The following is a 25,169-nucleotide window of genomic DNA, read 5'->3' on the forward strand; positions in this document are numbered from 1 at the left end:
ATTTCATATTGTTTTCTTTCGCTTCCGAGCATACACTAGCAGCAGTATTAATGCAAAAAAGAGAGGGTGTTGAAAGACCAATTGCATTTTTCAGCCAGATCATTAGAGATGGGGCATTAAACTATAACATCATTGAGAAACAAGCGCTGGCCCTTATTAAGGCATTGAAAGATTTTCGGGTTTATATTCTTCATTCTCATGTATTAGCTTATGTTCCTAGTGCAGCAGTAAAGGATGTCTTGGTACAAACAGAGCCGGAAGGTAGGAGAGGTAAGTGGATTGCTGCTCTCTTGGAGTATGATGTTGAAATCAAGCCAACCAAGCTGATTAAAGGACAAGGACTTGCTAAACTAATGGCTGAAACAAACCTTCACGCCCTTGACATCAACTTGATTGCAGCCTTGTCTGATGGTGAAGGAGAAAATTCAGCAGTTCAGGTATCAGATATTTTCATTAATTCTCCTTGGTATGCTGATATAGTGTATGTACTTCAGAATGTGTCCGCGCCTCCTGGAATGTCAAAGAACAAAGCAAGGACTTTGAAATTGAAGACCGCTAAATTTTGCATCATGAAATCAGCATTGTATTGGAAAGATCCCGGAGGCATCCTGCTGAATTGTTTGGTTGAAGAAGAAGCGAAAGCAACGGTAGAGGACTTCCATAAAGGTGATTGTGGAGGTCATTTATTTTGGAAAACTACAACCAACAAGATTTTGCGAGCTGGTTTTTATTGGCCTTCTCTTTTTTCTGATGTGTACAAAGCGGTAAAGAGCTGCCATGAGTGCCAAATATTTCAAGGAAAGCAAAAGTTGCAGCCATTGCCTCTCAAACCGGTGGAGATTAGTGCGCCATTTCAGCAGTGGGGCCTTGATTTCATTGGTGAAATTCACCCAGCTTCGTCCAGGCAGCATAGATGGATCTTGACTGCCACTGATTACTTCACAAAGTGGATAGAGGAAATTCCTACTCGGCAGGCCACAGATTCGGTAATTATCTCTTTTCTTGAAACTAATATTTTGTCACGTTTCGGCTGTCCATTCAAAATAATCACAGATAATGCAGCTGCCTTTAAGTCCAATAAGATGGTTGATTTCTGCTATAAGTACAACATCAGCTTGGGTCACTCCACTGCTTATCATCCGCAAGGTAATGGGCTGGCCGAATCATCAAATAAGTCACTAGTGAACATTATCAAGAAGATGCTGGAAATTAACAAGAAAAGTTGGCACAAGAAGTTAGTCAATGCATTATGGGCTGATCGGGTGAGCCAAAAGAAGTCCATTGGAATGTCGCCATTTGAGATTGTATACGGAGTTGATGCAGTTTTTCCTACATCACTTAGTGTACCGGTCGCAAAATTAATCCAAGAAACGGGAGAAGATATGGATCCAATGCAACGGAGAATCAGTCAAATGGTCCACCTACAGCAGACAAGGGAAGAAGTCCTCCAAAACTCTTTGAAACTGCAAGAACGCATCAAGAAGATCTATGATAAGAAGGCAAAATCAGAAAATTTTCAGCTAGAGGATGTTGTTTTGAGATGGGATGCTCGAAATGAGAACAAAGGTAAGCACGGTAAGTTTGATAATATGTGGAAAGGTCCTTATAAGATTGCTACATATCGTGGTCCTAACGCTTTCATTCTTAAGGAGTTGAATGGCGATGAATGTCCCGGTGGGTCGGTGAATGGCCGGCTTCTCAAGAAATATCATGCTTGAGCGATGCTGCTCTAAATCATCTTCATTGTACATATCATTTTACTTTACTACAGCAAGTGTGAACTGATCTTTCATTCTTGGTTTGGGGCCCGAAGTGAAGGCTATAATTCCAAGCATGAAGATTGGTTGGTGTGGGATTTTCAGTTTGTTTATTTTCTGCAAAAAGTCAGTTGGTCTGAGTCATAGTCCTTTGATGGTTTTCCGCTTATAGTCAAAGTCAAATAAAGTCTTTTTGAGTTGGTTATTTTTTCTATTAGTTGACTCCATTGCCCAATGAATAAAGCACTGGTCTGCTCTCCCAAGAGGTCTGAGGTTCTTGGCACCTCCAAGGAGCTGCCATCCCCATTGGAGCCAATGTTAGTGTCGGTCTTGAGCCCTCCATCAGTGATCAATAACTCTTTGCATATGCATTTATAGGTGTCTCATCAGTGTCAGTTTTGCATCCCACTAGGCATGCCATAACACTGAATGGAGGAGCTGGTCTTTGTTCCCTTCTTGGCTTAGCTGGATTAAGTCATACCACAATGAAATTGAGTCATACTTGTTTTTGTTTTTGTCTTGAGGTCCCATGGTCTTAGGTCTAGGGTTTTAAGTCAAAAATCACTGCAAGGTCATGAGTCCAAACCCAGTGAGTGCCCAGCAAGCCAGAAGGAGGTATGTACATCTGTTTCAATGTTATTTTCATCAGCTACAGGTCATTTAATGCCTTGGATTTAAAAACCCTGTTTTTAAATCCAAGGCCATGAGGAATTTGTAAAAATAAAGAAATTTTCAAAAATTTGTAAAAGTGCCGGCAACAACCCTGGTTCCTTCACTACAGTCCATCAGGCGGTCAACCTGCAAAAAGAACGGAGTCAAACGCATCAAAAGAGCTCATTTCAGGACAAAAAGACTCTAAACAGTGTTTAAAAGAAAAGCAAGTTGAAAACATTAGAAAGTGGGTTCTAAAGTTAATTTTTTTTAAAAGTGACCCTATAAAAGCTAATTTCCCTCTCAAATCACTCTTATTATGCAAATGAAAGTCAAAATTTCATGCTAGAAAGCAAGCAAGGCGATTTCATGGCAAGTTTCTGCAGTTTCAGGGCTTGGAGTGGTGCGCAACCATTCTGGGGAGGTGCGCGACCACCTGGGTGGTGCGCGACCAAACGGAGGGCAGTGCGCTGTGTTAAAATACACGGGCGCGACTAAACAGTGGTGCGCGACCATTCTGGGAAGGTGCGCGACCAAACAGTCCGCACACTTAAAAACTCACTCAAACGCCAAATATCCCTCAAATTCGCTCAAATTTTTTAAGGTATGCCTCCTCCACGGGTTGTATGATGATGTTATGGTTTCAAAGGAAGGTAATAGTCACAATTTCATGAAAGAAATCAATAGAATAGGTTAAATGACTTGATGTTTTTGCATGCTAATGTTAGGTAGTATGTTTGTTTTTCAAGGCAAATTTTTCCTTAGTCCCTCCATTCATTTTCCCAAGATTAAATTACATATGTTAATGTGTCATATTTGTTAATCTCATTTGCAAATTAATCATACCAAACCTACCCCTAAATCCTATGAAACCCTAGTCACAAACCCTACCCCCAATCCTATGAAACCCTAACCCCTTCTAAACCATTTCAAACCCTAATTTTTTACCATGTTATATGCTCAAAACCTAAACACTAGTATACACAGCAAAGTAAAAAGGAAAACATTGTAAAAAACAAAAAGAAAAGTGATGACAAGGCATGCACACAAGAAATTGTAAAAACAGTGAAAATTACCATTTGCATAGCCTTAGAAAAAATAAAGAAAAATGTCATCTTGCTGTATGATGTCAAAGGTTACAAGCTGTGTAAAATTCATGATAAAATTAATTAAAGGTATCAGCTGCTAGTTATCCAAAAAGAGCAGTCTTGCTGTAGTTAGAGTTTGCAGTAACATGGTATCATCTCCCTTTCCTAGAACTCTGTTTTTCCCTATCTATTCCCTATATTAAAACCCTAATTCAATTGCATTTACCTTCATGCAAAACTCCTTATGCAAATTGAATGTCCCTCCCTATGATCAAAGCACACAGTGAAACCCTAATTCCCCATGGTAAAAGCATGATGAAGCTGCCACTGTCCTAAATGAATTGTTGTTACGAAAATTAGTTGGCAGTGATTATTAAAAGGGTTTCGTTGTCCCCCTAAACCTAATTCCTAATATCCTCTCTTTTCCCTAATTCCCAAGTTACCAATCCCTTCCATTGTAACATAATCACAGCAATCCCCTCTCCCTTCCTCTTGCAATCAAATACCCTAACTCCCTGTTTCCCAAAGCATCAAATGGCCAGTCCAAAAGTTATAAAAAACAGAGTATGCTCCTCAAGGACATGCAAAAACAAAATGAAATGAGCTGCCTGTTACTTGTACATAAGTGATGCTGCCCTATCCCCCTATGCCCATGACATCCTCCCCTTCATCATGAAGATGTTCATTGTCCTTTCCCTTGATGCTTAAAAAACACAGTTTCCCTAAATAAAGTATTGATTTGCAAATGTTGAAAGATGGAATGACATGTTTAGCATTATGTGATGTTTTCCTTCAGAATTCCCTGCTTATATATATATTTTTCCCTTTCCTATATGTAAATTCCCTCCCCTAACATATCCCTCATGATGTTTCCCCTTGAAAACAGCATACTTCACAACATTTTGCAGGCAGGGCAGCGGTCATTTTGACTTGTTTATTCCACCTTGCTCAATAACACCATGTCAACTACTGAGACTAATGAGCAAGGTGATGACCGATCATCATCTACTGAGATTGAGACACAGCGGAGGCCTCGTAGGGGAGGCAAAGGTGGTCACCACAGGAGAGAAGAGCCCACATCATTGACAGAGTTGCAGGCTTTCCCATTGGCAGTGGCTTGTTTTCAGCATATGGCTTGTTATCAGTTTTGCGAGAGGCTGTCACACATTCAGCATCACAGAGAGTTGGCCCGGTTGTTTGTCCTACATCTCCATGACAGGCAGGTCACCCTTGCAGGGGTGAATTTTGTATTTTCTCCAGAGGCTATCACAGAGGCTACCGGGATACCCAATGTGGGTGAGGTGTGGCCGAAGCGCAAGTGGCTGGACATAGTATACTATGAGCCATATGTCAGGTCTACCTATGTGCATAACTTGTCAAGGAACTTTCCTATCAAGTTCCTCCGAGCAGAGTATATAGATATCATGAGACTCATTATGCACTACCTCACATGCGAGGGGAGATTCTCACGAGTATTTTCTTGTCATATCCGCATGATGATGCACTTCACCAGAGTGAGGATGATGAACATCTCAGCATACTTATTTCACGACACTCAGAGGATGGCCACTATCTTTCGGAGACAGACCCCAGCATAGCAGCTTCGGAGCCTATGCCATCATGGTCTTATTCAGCTAGTAGTTTCCCATCAGCTGAGCCAGCAGGGCATTCCTTGGGCAGATTTCATCTCACGACATTTTTTCACACAGCCACATCCAGGGCCGGAGGCAGTTCACGAGGAGGGAGGGCCATCACATCAGCTCGAGACTAGCATTCCTAGACACATGGCTTCTTCTCCTCGGGTCACATATCAGAGAGGTCATAGGACCTTATTTGCAGCAGCTTGACGAGTACTTTCTCCGCAGCCGGTGGAAGGGGTCTCGTCATCTTCTTCAGATCAGCGAGTGTTATCTCCACACCAGGTGGAAGGGGCCTCACATTCTTCATCAGCAGAGGCAGTACGGGAGGGCAAGCAGCCCATGATTGAGGATGAGAGAGCTGGTGATACACATGATGATTTCATTGGTCGTGATGCCCGCTCTCCTCCTTCAGATTTTTATGAGATTATCCGGCGGAGAGATGAGGAGAACCTTGTGTTGCAGCGGAAGCTTGAGATGGCTCAGTGGACCATCACTTATTTAAAGCAGTGCAACCAACAGCGAGAGATGGAGAAAGAGCTGGATGAACTATGGAGAATCCGCAGTAACAGAGGCTTAAACCGCAGGAGGCCCGGTGACCCATTGCCCGCTGATAGGGAGTCATTACTCATCCAAGCAAATCTTCGCTTGGAGAGATTGTTGGAGAAGGCAAACCATGACAAAGAGCTGCTCCGAAACATGAGGACACATTACTGGGCCAGATTACATGTTTGCAAAGCAAGAATGAAAATTCTCCAACGAAAGCTGTCAGAGGCCCGGAAGAAGAAGAAAAGGACAAATCCACTCCGCATCTTGGCTGAGGCATCCCTTACTCATCATGGTACTGATCAGCCTTGATCTAGCATCAAAATCTGAAAATTTTGAGAATTTTGGAGCATTTTGCAAATTTTTGGTAAAATTATAGGTTTTTCCCGTGGAATGGTCTCACCCCGGGTGAGACCATTTTGGAGGACTGCTCAGAATTTTGAAAACTTGGCATTTTTGGAAAGGGCATGCAAAGAGAAAAATTACCAATACTTGGGAGAAGCCTGATTTTGAGATTTGAGCCTCCAAAAGCTCAAAATACATCAAAAAAATGACTTTCTGCCCACTTTTTGAGTTGCAGAAAGTGACCTTGGGAGAAATGGTTTTTGAGGGGGAAAAACAACTCCAAATTCAGAAATTCCACTTGGGATGGAAAGTAGACAGACCAAGCTTTCCAATGAGCCATATTGCACCTGATTTGGACCAGTGGAACCCACTCAAAAGTTGCTGCAAAGGGGCGCGAGCATTTGAACAGCGGGCGCGACCATTCGAGCCAGCTTTGCCAGAATTGACCTTTTTTGTCAAAAAACACTGTTTTGACTATGGTTGACCATTTTTACTTGTAGTTGATGGATAAATGTAATATTTTCATGGCACTTTGATAGATTTTATCTCTCTTTACCCTTCTAGAAGCTTCCTTGATGTAAAAAGTGAATAATTAATGCATGAATCAGTTAGCTAAGTAATAGAGGCAAGTTGTTGGACTGCCTATTATCTAGTGCTTAATTTAGAATTAGTTCAAACTGCCCCTAGGAAGCTGAGCTCGACCACTAGAGGTGGGGAAAGGAGTTAGATGGTCTAGATGGTCTATATTATTCTCTCTCCTTCTCATTTTCATGGTTGGACTCTTGTGGGAGAAAGCATTATTGTGTATTGTACATCTACTTCTGCAATTTAAGGAAAGGAAGGCCAGGGTTTTGCAGACATCATTGTGGATTCTTGTGGATTGATGTGTTGATGGTGTGTTTTCTACATGTTCTTGTAAGTTTTTTTATGTATTCCACATCTCTCTTTTGCTTCTAATTGGACAGATGAAGTGGTAAAGTTTGAATTCATGCTTTGACATGCTCAGCTTTTTAGTTTGTTCAATATTTATGTTTTCTACTGTCTAGAGAGGATTCAAAATGGTTGTTTTCCATCTTTAGCTCCTCCTCTACCATCCCTGATCATCCATCTCAGATTAAGGCATCAGCGCTCACTCCTACCTTGCCCCAAAGATCCCCCTGCAAAAAACTGTGCTCAATCCCCGCACCCTGAATTGCACTCCCTCCAATTGCCACCAAAAACCCCAAAAATCATTAAATCAACCTCCCTATCAAATTACTAGCCTAAAATCTTTATTCTTAATTGGTCAGCCTAATCATATTGAAAGATCTATCAAATCTGACCTGAGAGAGCCTTCTCATACCTCGTAGGGCTAGCTACGAGGTGAAATGGTTTGATGTAGCCTTGAGAGTTTGTCTATCTCAGCCTAGGTGAATTCCAAGCGCTAACACCATTCACAGAAAGCATGAGAAAAAACCTAATACTATATATAAAACCAAGAAAAATTCAAATTCATCACTTCTAGGGAACTTGTAACCACCCTCCCAATACACAAGTATGTTCCTATTTACAATTAGAAAAATTACCCATATTACAATCTGTTTACTCCAGCATATGTTGGAAAGTTATAGAAGGATGACTAGTGCAATCAATCCATTCATTTTAGCTCTGGATTTGTTTCAGTTTAAAACAGAAGTATACAAATATACTTGTCCAATGTCTATGCTTAGCCATTCACCTTAAGATGTTTTTACAATATAATTTCCTAAGTCTATTTAATATCTTCATTATCATAAAAACCAACCTATATCCATCTTAACTCCACATCTACCACTCTTAGGGGGATGAAATCTATTTATCCCTCTGAGCACTTGGTAGACCCAAAATTAAGATGGATCTAAGATGATAGAATTTCCCCTTTAAATAGTCTATGCTCACATGAATACCATGGTATTACCATGGGTTATCATAAACCTGGAGCTTAAAAATTACTATTAGTAATTTATAAAAATTAATAAAATTAATAGTTTATTTTTATTTTAACCAAGCTAAAATGTTTAACATACATTAAATTACAACATCCATTTTTACTCTTGATCGGATCAAATATTTTTTCACTCTATGCTAGTTTGCATATCACGATATTTGATACCTCTCGGGGGTTAGTAGATCCAGAGTAAAGATGGATCTATGCTAGTTTAATTCCCCCATTTAAATAGGCTACATTCCAGGTGAATACCATGGGTCAATACCATGTGCCATTTTTATTTTTATTAATACTAATATTAGGGTTAATAATGTTTTTTTGCATGGTATTAATAACAATCTAGTCCATGGTATTTGTCCCATAGTATTTTTCCCATAGGTTTCACCTAAATATAACACATTTTTTTAGTGTTCGTAAATATAAGGTGACTTATGGAGTAAATATAAAAAAATGTTTTATTTGTTTACCATACCTCTCGTTTATTTATATTTTTACCATACCTATTTTACAAATATGGTATTTGGCCCATAGGATTCACTTAAATTAAACCTCTTTCTTGAGCCTTCATAAATAGAACGAGGGTTATGGACTAAATATAAAAAGAGGTTTTATTTATTTACCATGAGTCTAGTTTATTTATATTTTTATTTATTTACTATACCTTTTGAGTAAGTATAAAAAGACGTTTTATTTATTTACCATACCTACACTTTACTTATATTTTTATTTGTTTACACCCTTGCATGTATCTAAGGTGACTTATGGAGTAAATATAAAAAATGTTTTATTTATTTACCATACTTCTCATTTATTGATATTTGTATTAATTTACCATACCTCTTTTTATAGATATGGTATTTGGGCCTTTGGCCCATAGGATTCACTTAAATAAAACCTATTCTTGAAAATGGGCGAATGGATTCACTTAAATAAAACCTATTCTTGAAAATGGGTGAATGGAAGGTTGTAACTCCTAATTTCAAGGGCTAAATTTACCTTTTTTACCCTCTCCCTTATTAGAAGGTGGGCTATTTGAGGTGATTTGTAAAAATGTACTATGATACAAAATAATCACCCACTAAAAATTTAAAACCCCTTAATTTCGCCAAAGGACGAACATTCGCCCCTAAAATCACCCCTAGTTTGGCCTATTCTCTGTCCCTTTTCTTGCCTTTTTCCTCATTTAGAGGAGTCTGTAGTGCAGGAATCTCTGCTGCTTTGGTCTGTATTGGAGGAATTTTCCCCTGCTGATCTGTCATGGCTTGCTGCTCTGTACCTGCTACTTCCTTGCCCTTAGAAGAGCCTGAAACTGGTGTGCTGATTTCTTGTATTGGTTGTTGTGAAGTCCCAGCAGAAGATGTACCCACTCCGGCTTGCTGAGGCAACTTGAAAGATACATGTCCAAAAGAGTCTAGCTCAAGGGTCTTTTCTAAATCTTTCATAGCTTGTTCCATTTTTTCTTACCGAGTATGTTCTTCTACTAATTTACCCTCTATCCACTCATCCTGATTAGCATATTGTTCTACTTCAGGGACCCTATGATGTGTGTAAGCTGACAGCCCATTTTTTACTTTTCTGTCACTTATAAAGCCATTTGGGTCATATGGTACCCACCAGAAGCTTTTCTTATATTTAAGGTCTTCCCCTAATATTTTATCAACATCTTCCCATGCTTCCCTTTTGTTAATGATAAAGGGGCCTCATTGGTTTCTTATTCTTAGTTGAGTTTTTTTCTTCACATTGCAAAAGTGAGTTAAATCTGCATTAATAAGTTGCCTAAAATACTCCAGTGCAAATAGTCTCATGGGCACATATTTGGGCAGCTTATAACGGCACAACTCACAGCCATATATCCTGATTTCAGTGTGATCCTGGTAGAAGTACCAGTCACCTATCCTATAGTTCTTGGAGAGCTTTAAAATCTTCCTTATGTCACCAGAGAGCCTAGGAGGAGGAGCTCCTATCAATAAAGTGGAAGCTGGATGTATAAACAGGTCAATGAATTCATAGTATGTATAAGGGGATTCAACCATTCTGTGGAAGACCGAGGTCCAAAAGATCACAGACCTCCTTTCTCCTTTGGAATCCAATTTCCTGATGGGAAATGTAAAATTTTTTGGGTGATAATACAATAGCAGGTGGTATATGAAAGTGGTGTATTTAAACACTCCTTCTCTTTCCAAATTCATAAATTGAGTATGGATTTTGTCAGCAATGAAAGAGGCATAGTCATACTTAATAGCAGGGGGTTGTCCTAGAGTAAAGGTGGATAACAGAACCAAGACCATCTCATCCACAAATTCACTAGACCTAAATCCCAAGATCACTGATATCATGTCAAGAATGATTCTTCCAGTCTCACTGAATGAGACATATAAATAAGGAGGTGGGCCTTGGGGCTGGCAATATGGTCTCATGAATAACTTAGCAATCCGGGCTATTTCTGCACTGGATAGTTGAGAGCCTTGCTCCAGCAAGTATCCCATGGAAAGAGGAGCAAGAGGCTGAGCTGGAAGGAAGTGCAACATTTCATTGATAGACTCAACAGTTATCTAGAAAAGGACAATTTGTGATGGAGTCATAACTGCTTTACTCACAGGGTCATAATTGCCACAACGGTGGCAAATAATATCTCGGTGACTAAGGGAAGGTAATACATGGGGAGATTGGATTCCCATATTCCATAGATATCAGAGTTGCTCAAATGACTGTTTCTGATTAGGCAGAAAGTATGAAGATGATTTTGGCAACCAATTGGGTCTTTTATTTGGAAATCTCTGTCGGCCAAGGGTAAATGATGCTGGTATGTATGAGGCGCATTGAGGGGCGCTACGTTGAGGGCCACAGGGGCTTCCATTCTTCAATTGTTTGTGTTTTTAACTGGAGGTTGAATTTCTGTGGAAAAAAGGGCAACAGAGCAGTTATGGATGGGTTGGTATGGCAATTATGGACTGTTCGAGTTTGAATTTGGCTCTTAAAGGTATAATTTTGCAGAGGAAAACCAAAATTACAGGCTTGGGAGGTGGGATGGGGTAAATACCTATGTTTTGGAAGGCGAACCAGTGTAATTTGCAAATTGACTGACGAGTTGAGCAATGGGGTGCTGGACTTTGCTGGTCGGGGTGGTAGACTGGAGCTTCTGCAGCTGCTCGACGTAATTTTGCATGCAACAATATTGTGAAAACAACGAGTAAAATGGGCAAAAATGACAGTTTTTATGAGTTTTTAACAAAAGATCAGCTTCGCAGGGCTTTTCTGCACTTTTGGGTTGGCTGATGTCATCAGGACGTGATGTTTTGTCGCGACACAGGGTACAGAATGCTGAGGTGGAGGTGACGTCGTGATGACGTCAGCAGGAGGGTGGTCAGCTATATTGGCCTGCACCACTTATGCGCTAAGGTGGTTTCAGGTGGAGGGGCCGTGAGCATGCCGAGAGGGCGCAACGTGTCCCAAGTATGGTGGTAATACCGCCGGCTCCCCAGGCTATAAATATCAGCAGCGGAGGGCTTTGCGATATAATCGTGGGCTGTTGGATGCGCAGGCACAGATCCAATGGTTGGCGCAGGTTTGAGGTGGCTAAGGGTTACGGCGTAGGGCCTAATATAATATAAACAATGATTTAAATATATCAGGGTGATTGCTATTGGTTGTCGGGGTATTTAACAGTTAATTAACCTGATGTTAATTAACCTTTGAATATTTACGCGCCGAAGGTTTTTAATGCATTCCGGGTGAACCATTAAACCCTCGTTTATATATTTCTATGGTTATAGATTAACCAGGGGCGGGATTATTATATATAGGGGGTTTTTTTATAAATATATATTAATACGGGAAGGGGAATTTGTAAGGGATTTAAGTAATAATGTTGGTAGTTAATCTGGGTTTATGAAAAAGGCACCAAGCTATAAAGTTGGACCACTTAGGCTGAGGGAACAAGAGAATTTTTACACAAGAAATGTGGTTTCTTTGCATTAAGTAGGAATGCTATTTTCCTTAGGTTTTTTCATGAAATGGAGTGATTTAAGAGTATTGAGCAGATCTCAATATCCTTGGGGGGAGATTAGTAAATGATTTTGGGAGAAGTGTGAAGGGAAGTTAGACATGCATCACCTGTTTTGTAGCCAAATAATTGCCATTGTACTTATGATATCAAATGAGATGAACCTCTTGAGAAACAAAATTTAATCATAACCATGCTTCTGCAACACCAAAACTGCCTACCCAGCCTACAATACCCAATATTTTTTTTTCTTCCTTTTACATGGGTGCACTTGGACTAGCAAACCCTTACTCTCTTCTTTTCTTTTGACTACAATCCTATCTAAGTCTGCCCTTATTTCTTCCAAGGGCTCAGATTTAGCTATTGAGCACCTTTGCTTCTCTACCTAACTACCTATCTGCCAATATTGAACTGTTTGAACATATTTTATTCTCTATCTCTAAAACAAGAAATTGAAACATGAATTGGCCAAGATTAAGCTGTTTGGCCATCCATCAACTGTGGCAAGAGTGAACTAACTGCACCCAATGAGATTCTTTGCAAAAATAGAATAGTAGTGTCATTTTCGACTACCACACTTTCCTCGTCTTATTTATTTGGGGTTCATTTATTTTCTTTTTTGACCATTTCATTATTTTTTCCCTTTGATCTTTCTTTTAGGGCATACCCTCTTTTCATTTTTTAATTTTTTGATCTTTTCAAAATATGGAAACCTTTGTAGCAGGGAAAGGATGAACATATTTGGGATTTCAACCAGTCAATCATGAAATATGACACCTATTGGTATAGGAGCATAACATGAGTAAATTGTTCTTGGGGTTTTGTCACCCTTGTGTGGTAAATTGATAATTTTATGGATTATGGCTATGGTGATCACTAGAGGAAATTCTAGCCAAATTACTACATCATGAAATCAATTGATAATCAAAATTGTGTGACACCCCTTCTATATTCCCAATTTTCCATTTTAATTAAGAACTTATAATGTTGAGGTATGAGAATTTACATTATGAGTTAAAACTCTATGATGTGATGTAACGTTTAATTTTATTATAAAAAAATCTATAGCTCAAGGAATGGGGATAGCCAAAAAGTATGATGCCTTGAGAGGAAAAAATTCCTTGATTTAATTTTCCCTTTTGATGAGATAGTTAATCTTCCCGAGGAGCTTGTAGCAAGAGTTTGGGAAGATTAAGGGTCAAGGTGTGATTATAAATACAAGAGGGAGGATCAATTATGATGTTCTTCTTCCTTTAGCTTCTCAACATATTCCATTTTCTCTTGCATACATTATTTTCCTTCTCACCCAGAAATTTGAATTGGAAAGTGAGTTGGTGGAAGAACCAAAATAGATTTGGACCTTGTGACTAGTTATGAGCTATGAGTGACAACTTATGTGATAGGAAGTAAATGTGTTGGATCACTTTTTCATTGGAATAGATGGCTTTGAAGACTGGGAATGATCCTTTTTGTCTGAAGCACACAGAAAATTAAATAGGGGACGATCAAGGGACTGCAGATATAAGAGAAGGACTCCCTTATACTATGAATACCTACATGGTATTTGTGCGAATGTTTATGAGCTTAGTCAAATATGGAATGGATAAACATTGAGTTTCTCCTATGTGTGAAGGACAGTGGCCATCATGTTTATGTTAAATCTAGTCTAAAAACCTGTGTGATAGATCCTTGAGTTTAGTTTTCTCTCAAGGAATCAAGAATTTGGATAAGGGGTGGTTGGTTGCAATAAATACTATAAAAAATTCTTTCCTATGGTTTGGTGGAGAGTGGTTCACCTTTCTTCAGTTCCATATCGCTTTTTTTGTATCAGATAAGCATTTAGGTGCTTGGTAAATGAAATTGGTTATTGCAGCAATATATGTATGAAATTGTTATGATCCTTACATCATAAAGATGACAAGAAACCAATAATTACAATCCTCTTTAATGGGGAACCCTCTTACAATGAATAAAATGTACAAGAAAATGGTTCTATCTTACATAACAATATAACAATAGAAATGTAATCACTTAATATCCAGGGATTAATAATGGATTTTGGATTAACATGGGGCTTAACATGCCACTCCCCTTAAAAGAAGTGGTTTCCTCAACACTTCACTATATGTGGGCGTTTTTGCATGAACAACTCATCTTCCTATGTTGCTTCTTCCACTAATAGGTTCTTCCATTTGATGAGGCACCCAATAATTTCTCAATTTCTCAATTTCTCAGTCCTTGTTTCGAAAAGTGTTTTTATTTGTAATAATATTTTCCCTTGTTCATTAATATTTTGTAGAATAGTTTGAACTAGGATCTTGTATTTTGATTACCTTCTTTAAGAAAGAAATATGAAAGACTGGATGTACACATGAATATGGAGGAAACCCAAATTTGTAAGCCATACTTCCGGGCCTATGCAACACCTTATTGGGGCCATAATACCTTTGAGCCAATTTATTGTCCTTCTTAGGTTGCTTTAGGTACAACAATTTAAATGGTTTTAGTCTCACACATACCCAATCTCTCACTTCAAATTCGCTTTCAATGCAATGTTGATATGCTTTTTGTTTATTCTTATTTTGTACCATAACCAAGTTTTCTTTTAATAGTTTTAAGACCTCTTATTCGTGTTGTATCTAGTCCTCTACTTCTTGAGCATTTATACTCCCTTTCAAGGGTAATGTCATGGCTAGAGGATGATATCCATAAAATTCCATAAATGGTGACATTTTTTATGAAGTATGGAAGGATGTGTTGTATCACCATTCTTCCAAGGGAAACCATTTGACCCATTGTGTGTATTTATCATATGTAAACCAACATATATATGCTTCTAGACATTATTCAGAATCTTAGTTTGTCGATCAGAATGAGGATGATAAGATAAGTTGTAAGCAAATTGAGTACCCCAAAAGTAAATAATTAAGTCCAAAATTTTCCACTGAAAATTGGATCTCTGTCACTTATAATAATATTTGGTATTCCATGTAGATTTTGGACTATTTCCATGAATTCATCTACCACTATACTTTCTTTAAAAGGATGAGAAAGAGAGAGAGAAAAAGTGGGCATACTTTGTTATTTTGCCCACCACTACCATAATTACACTATTTCCTTTAGATTTGGGTAAACCTATAATAAAATCCATTAAAACTTCTTCCCACCATTGGCTTGGTGTGGCTAATGGTTGAAGGATCTCTAGGGCCTTGAAAGTCTCTCCTTTATTTTGTTGGCATATCACACATTCCAACACAAACAATTTCACAAACTCTTTAAGACCTTCCCAAAAAACATATTTCTTTATCCTATGTTATGTCTTCAAGAACCTTGAAATTCCTCCCATAGGAGAAGCATGTACTTCAAAAATTACCTTCTATTTGAGTTGAGAATACTTACATAAGTATAAGTGATCTTGATACCATAAAAAATCTTTTTCCACATAAGAGTTTCTACTACATCTTGACTACATTTATGCCCTTTACTATACATGTTGTCACAGTTGAAACATGGTATTTTCTTTATTTTCATCCATTTGCTAAAGGGTCAAAATTGTTGGTTTAGGAAAGGGAGCATGATTTTTTCTATAGTTATTAGTGACCAATTTTCTAGTGGACATATTTTTACTTTCAAATTTCCTTGCCAGACTGAAAATATGCTCTAGAAATTTAAGTTCAAATAAATGCACCTCATGTTGTATTGTTTCCTTTAAAGTACCCACAAATAGGTGTAGTTGGGGATTTGATGCAATGGTGGACCAAATCCTTGTATTATTTTGCAACTTAGATGATACCTGCAAGAGAGCCCAAAAGTAGATTGATTACAAATGAAAACAAAAATAAACATATAATGTAACTAAGTGAGAAACAAAAAACAAAAATCATGAAGAATATGGAATAAATAAAACTCAAGAGAATGGGAAACAAAATCCTCTTTATTAGCTAATGTAAATAGATGCAATATATTTTCTAGAGATATTAAACAGATTTAAGGTGAGAAATGGTTCTCTAAAACTATCCTAAATGAAGGTCCATATCCTTTATCCTATGGAAGAAAACTCTCCTCAAATAATCCACAAGGAAAGTCCTCAATGGTTAACTCTCTCCATGCAAAATAATGTTGATTGCCTTAGCAATTTTGGCAGCATAACCTTGCTAAAACTTCTTCTTCTTGGCTCTGATTCTACTATTATTTATAGGCCCAAGTCCCATCATTGGCTCCCCCTAACTTATTAATGAGATTATGATTGGTGGGAAACAATAGGTGTAATTTGGGGGATCCTTAACTCCAATTCAAGAGTGAAATGGCTCGAGAATAAGCTATAAATCTTGTGTTTTCAGTAGAAATTAGCTCATTTAATGTGATGTGCTCCATGGGAATTTTATTTGTCACTTTGAATATATGAATGGCTATCAAAGAAACATCCATGATGATCTCTGCAAAAATTGTTGTGGTGCCTTTGTGTGGCTTGGTTTTTAAATGAACCTTTAGGAACCTTTGGTTTTTGTTGCTTCATGATGTTTCCAATATTATTAGCACACATGCACATGTTTCTTCTGATATTGAATATAGTTTTATGTGTACGAATGGGTGTACGATTTTTCCATGACAATAGTTCCCCACTAATGTATGAGGTTAGGAATAAACATATAGTCGAAATACATCATGTTTTTTGTTCTTGACAATGAGTCCTTTTGACTTCCTGGGAGAGAGATTCATGTGTGGAAATAATCGAGGGGAGGAAAAGAGATCATAAAACCTAGTGTCAATAAAGAATATAAAATATGTACAAGGAGGGAATATCCCATGCTCATGATCATGACTTTGACAAATATGATTACAAATACATAGGATGAACCTTGTTAAAAGATGTTAGAAGTGCTCAATTGTTGTACGTTGAAGTATATTACTACTTCACCCTTGGGGGCTACTATGGATGCCCCAATGCATGAGGCATTTTCAAAGAGAAAGGGCATTGTCAAGGAAAATGCCAACCTAATGCATGGGTCTTTGACCTAATGAAAGAACTGCATCTTTGACAAATCATGACACTCCTTTGAAGTGAGAATAGAGTTGATGTTGAACATCGATGGCGTCAATGAAATCAATGGAAAATAATGATTCCCATTGTTCCACCTAAGGTCGACCTATGATGGGAAGGAAGACTAAGGTATTTCTTCCATCGTAGAAAGTGTGAGTTTCCATCAACAGGAAGGAAGATGTGACCATCTAGAAAAAGAGGTGTTCTAGGAAATATGCTTGAACTTGATACATAAATGAAATCATGCGATGGTTACAAAGGCAAGATATATGAGTTTGACATTATTTGATTTGTAAACTTCTCAAGTTTGGAGCATAAATGCAAGTACTGACAGTCCAAAAAAGGTTTTAGCATGATAAAACCTTGGATTTGGGACGATGTTCATGGGGAGGATGAATGGTTTTTCTTACTGTAAATGGTGGATCAACTACAATATCATGTTATAGTTAGAAGTGACATGGGGATGGGTCATAAAATTGATATTGATTAGACGCTATGTGAGAGGTGTGCTCCATCCAAGGGTGACTAGGGATTACTGTCAGGTAACAAACATAATAGGTGGGTGTGGATTTTGTTTAAGAATATAGGGAAATCAGTATTAGTAGGATTCTTCTAGGCTTGATAACAATTTGTGAAGTCCTTTTAAAATTTATCTTAGCTTGATCTCTTTTTATTATTAGTGTGTTTTTTAACTTCATCAAATTGTTACCAAAAACAAAGAGACGAGAACACAAGATGTTTAGCTTTCTGCCAAGGCCAAAACCTCTCCCTCTTAGAGAGGAAAACCCACACAAAATTATTCTTATAGAGATTTCAATTGATGAACATCAAGACCATAACTCTTGACCTACTAAGCCACTCCATGACCAAGTCACCCATCCTTCTTCTTACTATTGAGATTATCATCAACATTGTTGCTTCATTGAGCTCATCATTCATGCGCCTTCACTGAGATATTCATCACAATAAGGAGAACATAGTTGTTGCACCATATATCCATCTTCTCTTAGATCATTACTACACTTCTCACTAAAATCATCATCATGTTAATGAGACTTCCATACTGAGATATGTGAATGCTTCAATGATGTCTAGTGTGTATAGCTGAGAGCTTCTTATACTAGGATCCTTATGATGATATATATGCCAACACTGTCCTAGTATGCCGAAACTATAATCATGATTATCATCCGAAATACTCAACCAAAATTGTAATTATGATGCTCAACCGAGATGTTATACTCTTGTACCTTGTCCAAGATACTGTCCTTTCTGGGCCATCTGAGATTCTGTACCACACCTCTGAAATTTCAGACAAGTCAGAGATTTTATCTAAGGTTTTTCGGATACCCCAGCTAGGTATAAATGGTGTTTATGTCTCCATTTTTTTAGCCAAGTTTAACAAGTGAACTGCTGTGTCTTTTATATGAGCTGACATGACATTTGTATATGAGGCCGGCATGATGTTCTCCTTATCATTTTCCTTGCAGACTTCTTTGTGCTTGTTTTGGAGGATTGTGCTTGGTCTTGGAGGGCTGCTCTAGGCTTGTATACATTTTGCATAGGCTCATGAAGAGCTCCTTATTCACGACTTTGACTCTTTGACCTTAAATATAAATTCTAAGGCTCACAATGGGAGCCATCTATAAAACCTCTTGCTCATGAAACCCATGCAACAAGGAATAATAAATTTATTTTCTTGGTTTACAAAAATCATAATTACAATGTCATGAAAACCAAACCTAGTTACATTTTCTTCAACACTCCCTCTTAACTATGGAGGTATTTGTGATGGTACTTGGTCATTCTCAATCTAAATAATTTTTCATAAGAAGAATCATATTCGTAATCCCATCTGTATAGCATAATATCAATAAGCATTGTCATAATGCAAGGCCTTGACTAACAACTCTATCTCTCTACGAGACCATGAGCTACAATGTTGGTGATACCAATGATTTATGACACCTTCATCCTTGTCTCTCAAGGTTCATACCCACCCGGGTGTTCACTGAGTATGACCTTCTAGGACTATTCTTATCTTGAGTTCCCAGCCCTCAAAAAATATCGGTCCTCTTGCCTACTCTTATCTTGCATGCCCTACACATCCTCAAAGAGTATCGAATGCCAGATGATTACCCAACCATTTATTCTTTCTTCCCAGGTGAAGACAAGAATGATGTTCCTATCATGTTTCGACATTTCCATTCATGGCCTTCATCTAGAATTACAGTTGTTAGCCTGGTCTAGTGCATGACACATGAAATAGAAAAACACAATTGTCACTCCTTTGTAATCAAGGGTGATTTAATTCAAACTCCCTCTTAGCTAGGGACTCTTATATTTATCAACAACTTCTTCTTCGTGGGTCCTTCATTTGCTTGATCAACTTCTCTCCTTGATGTCATTAAATTTAGTTGAGCTTATTCCTTGTAGGGTATTAGTCATACATCACTTTCCTTCTTGGTTCGTTATGTCATTCATTTCTTCATGGAAAGTGACCTTCTTGATACATATCTAGAACCTTCATCATATGGCTACCTCTTCCTCATCATGTTTCTTTCAGGAATTTCCATCCACCACGTGAATGCTAGTTATACTTGTACTTACAACTCTTTTTCCAGTAGCCTTGCATGAACTCATCTGAATATTATTCAAGAAATCAAAACATAACGTTAAATAAAATTGCACCTTTCGAGATGGATATTCATGATGACATCTTCCTATAGGTATCAACATCTTTCATACATGTTGACACATCTCCCAAATATATCCATTGTCAAGGGTCTTCATCTTTTTTAGACTTTCATCAGTCTTCATATATTTCTAGGAGATTTCCTAGTCAAATCCTCATGGTCTTTTGGATTTTGATTGCCTTCATCATGGTTGCATATCTCATGATCTCTTCCTTTCTCACATATTCCATTTCCAAGAGATTTCAATCAGAGCTTCTTAGTCAACTACCTCATACTTCATATGAGGACAAATTATGTTGATTTCATCTAGTGTGACGTATGCCTTCCTACATTCTTTCAGAGGAGAAGATCCTTTTTCTCTTGATCATGCTTCTCAAGATAGAAGTAATGATCCATGTTAGTGTGACGTATGCCTTCCTACATTCTTTCAGAGGAGAAGATCCTTTTTCTCTTGATCATGCTTCTCAAGATAGAAGTAATGATCCATGTTACCTGCAACGATATGACATGACATTATAATAGATATCATTTTGGGATTCAACTGCGTTAAGTAAGATCATTCACGTATGACCATTTCCATGAGAGGTAGTCGTAACTGACTAATTTCTCATGATTTTTGAATAGTTCACTTAGCACTCATTGCATCGGGTGATGCTCACAGGGGTGAAGAAGTGGGATTGAAACTAGTGAAATGTGGAGAACGAATCACATAGCATCAATCATCACTTCCGGGGCTTGCACCTAGTAACCAGGATTTCCCAGGAGGTCACCCATCCCAGAACTCCTCTGGCTCAAGCGCGCTTAACTGTGGAGTTTTTCCCCACAATCAAGCCCACTTAGCTTGCTACCCCATTTGCAAAACCTTAGCAAGTATTGTGCCTCATGAACCATTCAAGTAGAGATCCCTTGACTCTTTTTGAATTTAAGTATGGGGGTTTTTACGCAGTGCATTATATTAGATATCATTTTGGGATTCAACTGCGTTAAGTAAGATCATTCACGTATGACCATTTCCATGAGAGGTAGTCGTAACTGACTAATTTCTAATGATTTTTGAATAGTTCACTTAGCACTCATTGCATCGGGTGATGCTCACAGGGGTGAATAAGTGGGATTGAAACTAGTGAAATGTGGAGAACGAATCACATAGCATCAATCATCACTTCCGGGGCTTGCACCCGGTAACCAGGACTTCCCAGGAGGTCACCCATCCCAGAACTCCTCTGGCTCAAGCGCGCTTAACTGTGGAGTTTTTCCCCACAATCAAGCCCACTTAGCTTGCTACCCCATTTGCAAAACCTTAGCAAGTATTGTGCCTCATGAACCATTCAAGTAGAGATCCCTTGACTCTTTTTGAATTTAAGTATGGGGGTTTTTACGCAGTGCATTATATTAGATATCATTTTGGGATTCAACTGCGTTAAGTAAGATCATTCACGTATGACCATTTCCATGAGAGGTAGTCGTAACTGACTAATTTCTCATGATTTTTGAATAGTTCACTTAGCACTCATTGCATCGGGTGATGCTCACAGGGGTGAAGAAGTGGGATTGAAACTAGTGAAATGGAGAACGAATCACATAGCATCAATCATCACTTCCGGGGCTTGCACCCGGTAACCAGGACTTCCCAGGAGGTCACCCATCCCAGAACTCCTCTGGCTCAAGCGCGCTTAATTGTGGAGTTTTTCCCCACAATCAAGCCCACTTAGCTTGCTACCCCATTTGCAAAACCTTAGCAAGTATTGTGCCTCATGAACCATTCAAGTAGAGATCCCTTGACTCTTTTTGAATTTAAGTATGGGGGTTTTTACGCAGTGCATTATATTAGATATCATTTTGGGATTCAACTGCGTTAAGTAAGATCATTCACGTATGACCATTTCCATGAGAGGTAGTCGTAACTGACTAATTTCTCATGATTTTTGAATAGTTCACTTAGCACTCATTGCATCGGGTGATGCTCACAGGGGTGAAGAAGTGGGATTGAAACTAGTGAAATGGAGAACGAATCACATAGCATCAATCATCACTTCCGGGGCTTGCACCCGGTAACCAGGACTTCCCAGGAGGTCACCCATCCCAGAACTCCTCTGGCTCAAGCGCGCTTAACTGTGGAGTTTTTCCCCACAATCAATCCCACTTAGCTTGCTACCCCATTTGCAAAACCTTAACAAGTATTGTGCCTCATGAACCATTCAAGTAGAGATCCCTTGACTCTTTTTGAATTTAAGTATGGGGGTTTTTACGCAGTGCATTATATTAGATATCATTTTGGGATTCAACTGCGTTAAGTAAGATCATTCACGTATGACCATTTCCATGAGAGGTAGTCGTAACTGACTAATTTCTCATGATTTTTGAATAGTTCACTTAGCACTCATTGCATCGGGTGATGCTCACAGGGGTGAAGAAGTGGGATTGAAACTAGTGAAATGGAGAACGAATCACATAGCATCAATCATCACTTCCGGGGCTTGCACCCGGTAACCAGGACTTCCCAGGAGGTCACCCATCCCAGAACTCCTGTGGTTCAAGCGCACTTAACTGTGGAGTTTTTCCCCACAATCAAGCCCACTTAGCTTGCTACCCCATTTGCAAAACCTTAGCAAGTATTGTGCCTCATGAACCATTCAAGTAGAGATCCCTTGACTCTTTTTAATATTAAATACAAGCATACATGCCTCATTTTACCTTTACATCATCTAGGCTTCTTCCAGCAGCTTCATTGATTTAAAGGATCTTCAATCCCTTGATCTTCTTCATGTCATCACACCATCATCCCATGAATTCCATAAGTTGGAGTTCCTGATGAAACACTTGGTTCCTCTATAGATTAGTGAAACCTCTTATGAGGATTCCATCAAAGAACCTTGGGGATCTTGCATATCCCCATGTGGCAGATGTTTCCTTTTTGTCGTGATGTCCGATGAGCCTTGCCCTGGATGACATTTGTCTTTCCTTCAATGTTCAATGAGATTCCAAAGAGCTATATCTTTCATGTTTTACTGCCATGTATTTTGTCCCTTTTGTTCTTCATGATTTCCATGGTGATGTCACGAGCTCTTGATTATTATCATTGTCATATATTATAACACAATATCTAGGAGCCTATGATAAGACCTTTTTATGATGTAAACTATCTTAATCATAGGAGATATTTGTTACTCCTTGTTTCCTTGGCCCTTTTCTTCAGCTTCCTCCATCTTTCAGTGATATGAGCTTCCAAAATTTTTCTATAGCATTGAATCTTAACTATATTTATTTTGTCTTGCTTGAGGACCAAACTTGCCTTCCTTTTCTACACATGGTTGAGTTCTTTTAACCTTTTATATTTTTTCCATCAACTTGTCCTTCTCTATGTTGCACAGAGACTACAATTTGTTGAATGAGGAAACCTTCTTGTTCATGGATATTTGTTACCTTTCTAGTGGATCAATTATGGTTGTCTTCATTCCTATATCTTATATATAATACCTTATGAAGATATCCTACATCCTTTGATTCCTTTTTTACTTTCATGTACATCATATTTCATTTTACCTTCTTTATTGCACCTTAAGAGAATGAGTTTATCATCTACATCACTTTGATGTCTCCAATTTTTCTATGTGAGGGAATCTTTCATAAAGATCCCTTTTCATAAATTCAGAGACCTTTTGATGACTTCAACTACTTAGAGGACTATGTCTATTCTCCTTATTCATGTAAGGAATATTGATAACCCATCCAATTCATAGATGTCCTTGCAATAATGAAGTCATTTAACCAAACCTGCATATAGAATGAAGAGATACTTACTTGTCATGTGAAGATGAAATCTTCACCTTGATGCTTTCTTGAATGATCTCCTTCAATGAGATTATTGCTTGAGCTTCCTGGTGTTAGCACTCCTCAGTGTCCCAAGGTTGAGAAAGGAGACCGACGAAGGTAACCTCAAACCACTTAGGATTTGGCAGCCAACCCTACCAAACCAGAGAGGTCTCTCTCTATAAACTCATAGCCAATGAATGGTTCAAAGAGGAAAATATTTTAGGCTGGGTATGTTCAGCTCTAGGGTTTTGAAATTTTAGGGTTTTGTTGGATTAGGAGTAGAGGTCAGGGAACTAGGTCAGGTTTCAAAAGATTCAGTTGCAAGGGATATAGAGGAGTAAGGTAGGTATGTTTCAGAGAAACTTTGAGGTTTGTTGATGTAGTGTAGGGTTTAAAAGGAAAAGTTTCAAAATGAGAATGGATATCATGAATTCATTTATCAGAAGATAGAAAATATAAACATGAAATTCCTAACAAAGCAGAGCTTAGGCTTAAGAATTGTGTTTAAAAACTCATAGAAAGATCACTGAAATAAAATATACGGAAAGAAGGATAACTAATCATTAATTTAAGTGATTTACAAAATAAAATCAATGTCACAAAATCATACCACAAGAATCCCTAAATAATAGCTCGAAATGGCTTGTTAATTTCCTGTAAAAAGATTATGAATACACGCTCCAAAGCCTTTTACTCTTTGGTGTCCAACCCTTCCATTGAGTTTTATTTGGGTGGATATAGACCAAAACAAATCTTTCCCCCTCTCAGGGTTCGAATCCCTCATGATAGGAACAGTTTACATGATTATCACTAACCAAACGTAAACCCATGGAACTTAAAAACAAACTCCCTGGTTAGACCAACTGATCATTTTGACTTTACAAACATAAGTAAGCATGAACCTACATGAAATTTAAATTTTCCACCTCATTGACATTTAATTAGATCACATGATTACCCTAGAGGAGTAATTTGACCAACATCATTGACTTTGATTAGAGAAAATTTGAATTCATGTCTTTATATGAAAAGCGCAGCGCTAACTTGGAGGACAGTTTTGAGTGACTTCCAGTGTTCCAAATTCTGATCTGAAGGAATAATTGGAAATATTAGGATGTCTATTTGTCCATAGAGTCCTTAAGTATGCAAAATGGCCTCTCCAAGGTTGAGAAAAATGGATTCTCCCAAGGTCACTCTAAAAGCGCAACGTCGGGGTGAAAATAGTGGCAGAAAGTAGTTTTTTGGCATGTTTTTGGCATTTTTTTGGAATTTTTCTTCGAAACAGAAGGCTGACATGGCACAAAAACTGCATGGATGATATGTGTAGATCACAAGATATCCAGTTATATAAAGCTTTTCTGATTTGGAGGCCTCAAGGAAAAGCGCAACGAAGCCCTGGGAGAGGGATTTGCAATGAGTTTTTAGGGAAATGACTGCATGAGAGAGGTAGTAAAGGTTAACTTACTTCATTTGGAGTCCCTGGAATCTATTGAATGCTAAATGAAACCCTTTGGATGCTTATATTTTCCTCCTTTTCCAAAAACGCAGCGAAGGCACCAGAAGTGCAACGAGCTAGGTAGGCAAGGGTTTTAATGAAGAAATTTGATGCCCTGGTGGCTGAGATGA

Source organism: Pinus tabuliformis, chromosome X (genome assembly GCF_031772625.1).
Source record: "Pinus tabuliformis cultivar Carrire ecotype Pingquan chromosome X, CPIR1, whole genome shotgun sequence".
NCBI classification, from domain to species: Eukaryota; Viridiplantae; Streptophyta; class Pinopsida; order Pinales; family Pinaceae; genus Pinus; species Pinus tabuliformis.